The sequence below is a fragment of the Pantherophis guttatus genome, chromosome 1 (assembly GCF_059756535.1).
Source record: "Pantherophis guttatus breed Tessera chromosome 1, ASM5975653v1, whole genome shotgun sequence".
Classification (NCBI taxonomy): domain Eukaryota; kingdom Metazoa; phylum Chordata; class Lepidosauria; order Squamata; family Colubridae; genus Pantherophis; species Pantherophis guttatus.
In genome coordinates, this window is record NC_142063.1 from 38583105 (window position 1) to 38589182 (window position 6078).

Genomic DNA, 6078 nt, shown 5'->3' on the forward strand with positions numbered 1-6078 from the left:
TTTACATTGTGTGTCCTCAGCTAACAAAGCTCCTTTTTTTCCTTTTACAGTAGCAGCCTTTAACAGGAAGGATGAAAAGGCAACAGACTTTGATCGGTTTCTTGGCCAAGAAACCAAAACTGGCACAACGACCATCAGAATTGGCCGTGGATGATCCAAAACCATCCCAAGCACAAGCACCACCACTTCCACCACTTGAACATGGAGAAAGCAGCAAGTCAAGTATTCAGTCACCCAATCCTGAAATTGAAAGCATTCTTTCAATTGCTGGACTATGCAACAATACAGCAACTTCCAAGAGAAGTATGAGGGATTGGAAGTTTCAAACAAGAAACTTAGGTTGCAAGTACTGTGCGAAACATGACTTCACAATAGAGAGCGGCATTCATGTGTGCAGAGAATGGAAGCATTTCAAGATTGAGGCAGCTGGGAAAAATAAGGAAGTGCAGCAGGCGTTTCTAAGGAAGAAAATGAGAGAACACTTCACATTGAAATTGCACACCATTTTTTTTTTTAATTTGATTTATATGCCGCCCTTCTCCGGAGACTCAGGGCGGCTTACAATGCGTTAAGCAATAGCCTTCATTCTTTTGTATATTTTATACAAAGTCAGCTTATTGCCCCCACAAACTGGGTCCTCATTTCACCTACCTTAGAAAGGATGGAAGGCTGAGTCAACCTTGAGCCTTGGAGAGATTCGAACCAGCAGAAATTGCAGGCAGCTGTGTTAATAACAGGGTGCACTAAACCACTGTACTATCAAGGCTCTACCATTTGTAGAGACAACATAAAACAAGGGAGCAGGATGCCATAACAAAAGCAATGGACAAAATTTCTGAAAGGCAATATGGCACCACTTCTAAAATGTTCAAAACTGTTTACAGCCTGGCAAAAGCATGCAGACCAATTTCAAGCATAGAAGAATTGATAGAATTGCAAACTGAAAATGGAGTAGGTCTGGGAGTAGGATTGCATTCAAGGCTAACAGTTGTGAAAATTGTTGAGTGCATTGCAAATGAAATTAAAACCCAAATGTTTACCAGCATCATTGCACAGAAACTGAAAATACGTTTGATCATTGACGAAGCCTCAACAGTATCCTGCAAACCAGTTTTGATAGTTTTCGTAAAAGTTGAGGACCCAGAGGACCCACCAACAATTTTTGTCGAGCTTGTTGAATTGAAGAAACAAGATGCAGAGACAATATGTTCGGCAGTTCTGGAAAGTTTACATAAGGTTGGGTTTACACAGGACTACCTACAAAAAAATTTAATAGCGTTCTGCTCTGATGGTGCCAGCGTTATACTTGGGAGAAAATCTGGAGTGAGCACCAGAATAGCAAAAGAGTTTCCAAACATCATCATATGGCACTGCTTGAACCATCGCCTCCAACTTGTTTTAGATGATGCCATAAAGGAAATAAAGCAAGTAAATCATTTTAAAATATTTATTGATAAGATATGCTCTATTTTCAGCAATCCAATAAGAACCGAATTGAACTTGACAAAATATCCGAAGAACTTGACATTAACATCGTAAAGATTGGTAGAGTTTTTGGGTCAAGATGGGCTGCCTGTAGTTTAAGGGCAACCATAGCTGTATGGCGTGCTTATCTAGCACTACATCATTATTTTCATGTGAATGCAAAATACTTGGGTATGGCTGCCCATCTGGAAAATATACATTTTTTAAATGAGTTGGCATCGATGATCGATATTCTGGAAGAAATCTCACTTGTTTCAACTGCACTGCAAGCAAGCAATATGGACATCATAAAGGCTGAAAAACTGGTGAGAAGATCAATGAAAGCATTCAAACTGCTTACAAAGGGAAAGGGTCCATATGAAAGAAAAGTTGACGGACTAATTACTTCAGAAACCTTCAAAAATATAAACTTTGTAGAAAATCATCGATTTGTTGGACTTCATTGGGAAAGACTTTTAGGAAGCATCATAACAAATTTGCAGAAAAGACTGATGGACTGTGAACATTTAAAAACGGGTAGCCAATTGCAAGACACTACAAATAAATTACAATTTCTACATTTTTTAGTGCCAGAGTACTGGGATTTTTCAGAAGTAGTAGTTCCATGGACAGCAGCTGAAGAACAACTGCGCACATTTGGTGACATTTTCAATTACAACATTAACATCAACGACTAGAGATTTTGTGGAGAATGTGTTAAAAGATTCGAAGAGCTATGCAATTCCTGACAGTATTAAAAAAGCAAAAGATATTGTCAGAACAATTGCTGTAAGTTCTGTAGAAACAGAAAAGTTATTTTTGAAAATGAACTTAATATGTTCAGAGAGCAGTTTCTAATTTAACCAACCTCACGATTATCAGTGTTACTGGCTTCCTCTTCCAGAATGGGACCCTATTCCTGCAGTGAAAAAGTGGTTCAGAGAACACTATCGCTTAGCTAATGATCCAGGAATTAAGTTCAAGAAAAGTGGAAGTGAGGAGAGTGCCACTGAAAAAACAATGTGGAAACATCTTAAAGCTAAAGATGACTTAACACTTTTATGTAAGTATTTGTGTACCTCTTTTATTGTTTTGTGTACTACTTTTATTCTTATTTAAGAATTAAATGGTTAAATTTGTAAATCATGGTATATTTTTTTTTTGTAGGTCATTATTATCATTGGTGCTAAGACGTGATGTCGAAGACAACACTTTTATTGCTCTTATGTAAGTATTTGTGTACCTCTTATTGATTTATGTACTTTGTTTATTCTTATTTAAGTATTTATTGCATGAAATAATTGATATATATATATATATATATATATATATATATTTGTAGATCATAAGGGCAAAGAAGTGATGTCAACTTGGCCACGCCCACCCGATCACCTGACCACCAAGCATACCCATCGATCACCTGACCACCAAGCCATGCCCACTGAGTCGCCTGACTACCAAGCCACATCCACTGAGTCACATGATCACCAAGCCACGCCCACAAAGCCACACCCACAGAACCGGTAGGGGAAATTTTTAGATTTCACGACTGCTTTATTCTCATTAGAAGCTGAGATCTTTAATAATCACTTACCTAATGGCTTTGAAGTGGGATTCAACATGCCATTTCTCAAGCAAAACTATCAATAGCAATTAGACATAATAGCTATTATTACTTCCAGGATCAGAGGTCCTCTGTGTACCAGTTCCTGGGAAGTAGGAGAGGATATTTGTATAGTTCCAATAGAAGATTATATATATCATTAGCTGAGCGATGGTGTTCTCTGAACTGCTTTTTCACTGCAGGAATAGGGCCCCAGTTTGGAAGAGGTAGGCCAGTAACACTGATAGTCATGAGGTTGGTTAAATTAGAAATGGTTAGACAACTTCTGCTCTCTGAACATATGAAGTTCATTTAAAAAAAAAAACGTTTCTGCTTCTGCAGAACTTACAGCAATTGTTCTGACAATATCTTTTACTTTTTTAATACTTTCAGGAATTGCATAGCTCTTCGAATCTTTTAACAGCTTCTCCACAAAATCTCAATAGTCGTTGATGTTAATGTTGTAATTGAAAATGCCACCAAATGAGTGGCAGTTGTTCTTTAGCTGCTGTCCATGGAACTACTACTTCTGCAAAATCCCTTGATAGTCCCTGAGCTTGGTTGTTTACTTGCAGACATTTATTACTTGACTAGATAACATCACAAGGATTCCACAGTACATGTACTGTCTGTGGGCTGCTTGTGTGAGTTCTAGGCTCTGGTTGTTTACTCCATGTAACAATTCACTTATTGGTCTTTGGTCCAATCCAGCAGTGCTCTTGTCATGTTTTGTGGGGTATGAGGGACAATGTGTTTTTTGATTCTCTTCATCTTTTGTTTAATTAGAATTGTTAGAGCAGGATGCTAGTCCTTATCCCAAAATGCTAATGCTAAATAACTAACTTGTTCAAAAGTTGATCATCCTTTGGTGACCCACCGCTGAAAGTAACTTTTTTTGGAGTCTGAAAACTGTAGTGTGGGATATTTTGTCACAAGCATCGACAGGACTGGGATTTCTTTATTGTAGAACAGTGAAGAATATTTTAGGGTTTTGTTTAAAAAACAAAAAAAAACAAGCTTATTTTAGGACTGCAATTTTCATGTGTTTCCTGCCTCACATTGACAGCAACCAATGTATTGCATTGGTGGAGCAGACGGATCAATGGTCTGACTCAATAATAAGGTAATTGTGTATATGTTGTGCTATAAGACCTGCTCCTTCTGAAGCTGATTTGCCTTAATGAAGCAACTATTAGGGATTCATTATACTATTTCTATCAAACGTACCATGCTGTTAAGACAGATTTTTCCAACTTGGTGGCTTTCAGTTTCCAGAAATCTTAGCAAAAGTTATGCAGGTGGAAGTCTGCTTATTTTGAATATGCCAAGGTTGAGGAATATTGTAATAAGCTGTTGAACTGGGATCAGATTCAAGCTTGCATTCAGCCATGGAACTCATTTATGACTTTCATCCAAGGCGCTTAGCACAATCCACATTACGGCTCTTGTTTTGATAATAAAATGAGGGGACATACTGTATATTGTCTGGAGTTTCTAGAAAAAAGGAAGGATATAAAGATAAGAACAGGTAAAAAAACCTTTACAGGGTCTCAAAGAGGATTTTCTATCCTTTTTAAGACATGAAGGATTGAATAAAGAAATTTATGAGACGAAGTCTTGTGATGCCCTTCTTTAAGATTATGGGACAACTAATAATCATGAGTCTTTTCTCTGATCTGTTTTGATTGCAAAATTCTTTCCATCTTGACTAATTTTTCTGTGATCTTGTGAGACAAATAGCATTTTCATTTTAGAGAGAATGAAGCCTGAAACAGGATGCCTTTATATCAATTGCCTAATTTTAATTTTTGTATATGAGATTGCTTGTCTCATTTGCAGTTTGTTTTTCATTTTGAGTTTAAAAGCTTTTAGGGAGCATAAGCTTTTCTGACTTTACTGAACTGTAGGTGGACATTTTCATTCAAGCTGAAAATCTAGGTCAACTATTCATAAAAATAACTCAAGTGTTCATTGTATAAAAGGTACAAGCCTCCAGCAACTAAAGCAAATAATTTCGGCTTTGCACTTCCTTTCCTGAACTTTTAATCATTATCACTAACAAATTTAACATCTCATTTACTGTGTATAGTCACCATTTTTATTGAATAGGATTGTCAGAAGACTACAGACATAGAGGACATATAATAAAAGAAATTATTTGTATAGTAATGATAGGTTTGTACACAAGCAGAAAATCAGTACAGTCATTCTCCAAAAGGATATATAGCAGTGGCCAAAATAATATTTAATTCATAAAATAAGGCATAGGAAAGCCTAATGTAGATTATCTGTTTGTTTAAATATTGTAGAATATCCTGGGACTAAGCTGAGCTGTAGAAATATATCTTACCTGGGTGGTTGCTTTTATAGAATATGTTTTCAACAAGGTTTTAAATAACATATTTTCTTTCAGAAAAAGAGATAAATACATTTTGTGTTCAAAAAACAAAACAAAAAACTGTGAATATGTAAATTCTGCAGAATTTATTCAGGAAAGAATGGGATGAAGAAAGAGAAATTAGTATAGGTTTATAGCCATAGCGTATGCGGTTAAAGGCTGTCTCAGTACTGAATTTGCAGATTTGTCTAACTGACTCAAAATATCACCTAGCAATTGGGGACAAAGAAAATTATTCCAGCCACATCTGTAAACCCCATTCCTAGACTGAGTTTGCACTTCCAAACACAAGCAAATCTTCACACCTGTATAGGATTTCTCCATTTTGTGATCCCATCCATTTCTACCTGGTGAAACTGCAGCATGTTGAAATTCCATTTTATTTGCATGCAAATAAAAGTATAAAGAGGTACAGCATGGCATAGTACAATTTTTTTTAAAAAAAGAAGACATTTCTACTGTTATAGACATTTTTTGCCTTTGAATACTGCCTCCCTGATATCTCCTTTGTTTTTTTTTTATTGTGCCTCCATTTTGTTTACAGCCTTGTCAATGCTCACTACAGTACTGACTTATTTAGAGTTATTAGAGGGAGAGATATATATAGAAAGAG

General features: G+C 36.3%; 1 pseudogene; it reads left to right on the forward strand.

Moving 5' to 3' along the window:
- The first annotated feature begins 675 nt into the window (after nt 1–675).
- Nucleotides 676–2282, forward strand: LOC117666018 (E3 SUMO-protein ligase KIAA1586 pseudogene; annotated as a pseudogene).
- Nucleotides 2283–6078: the final 3796 nt, after the last annotated feature.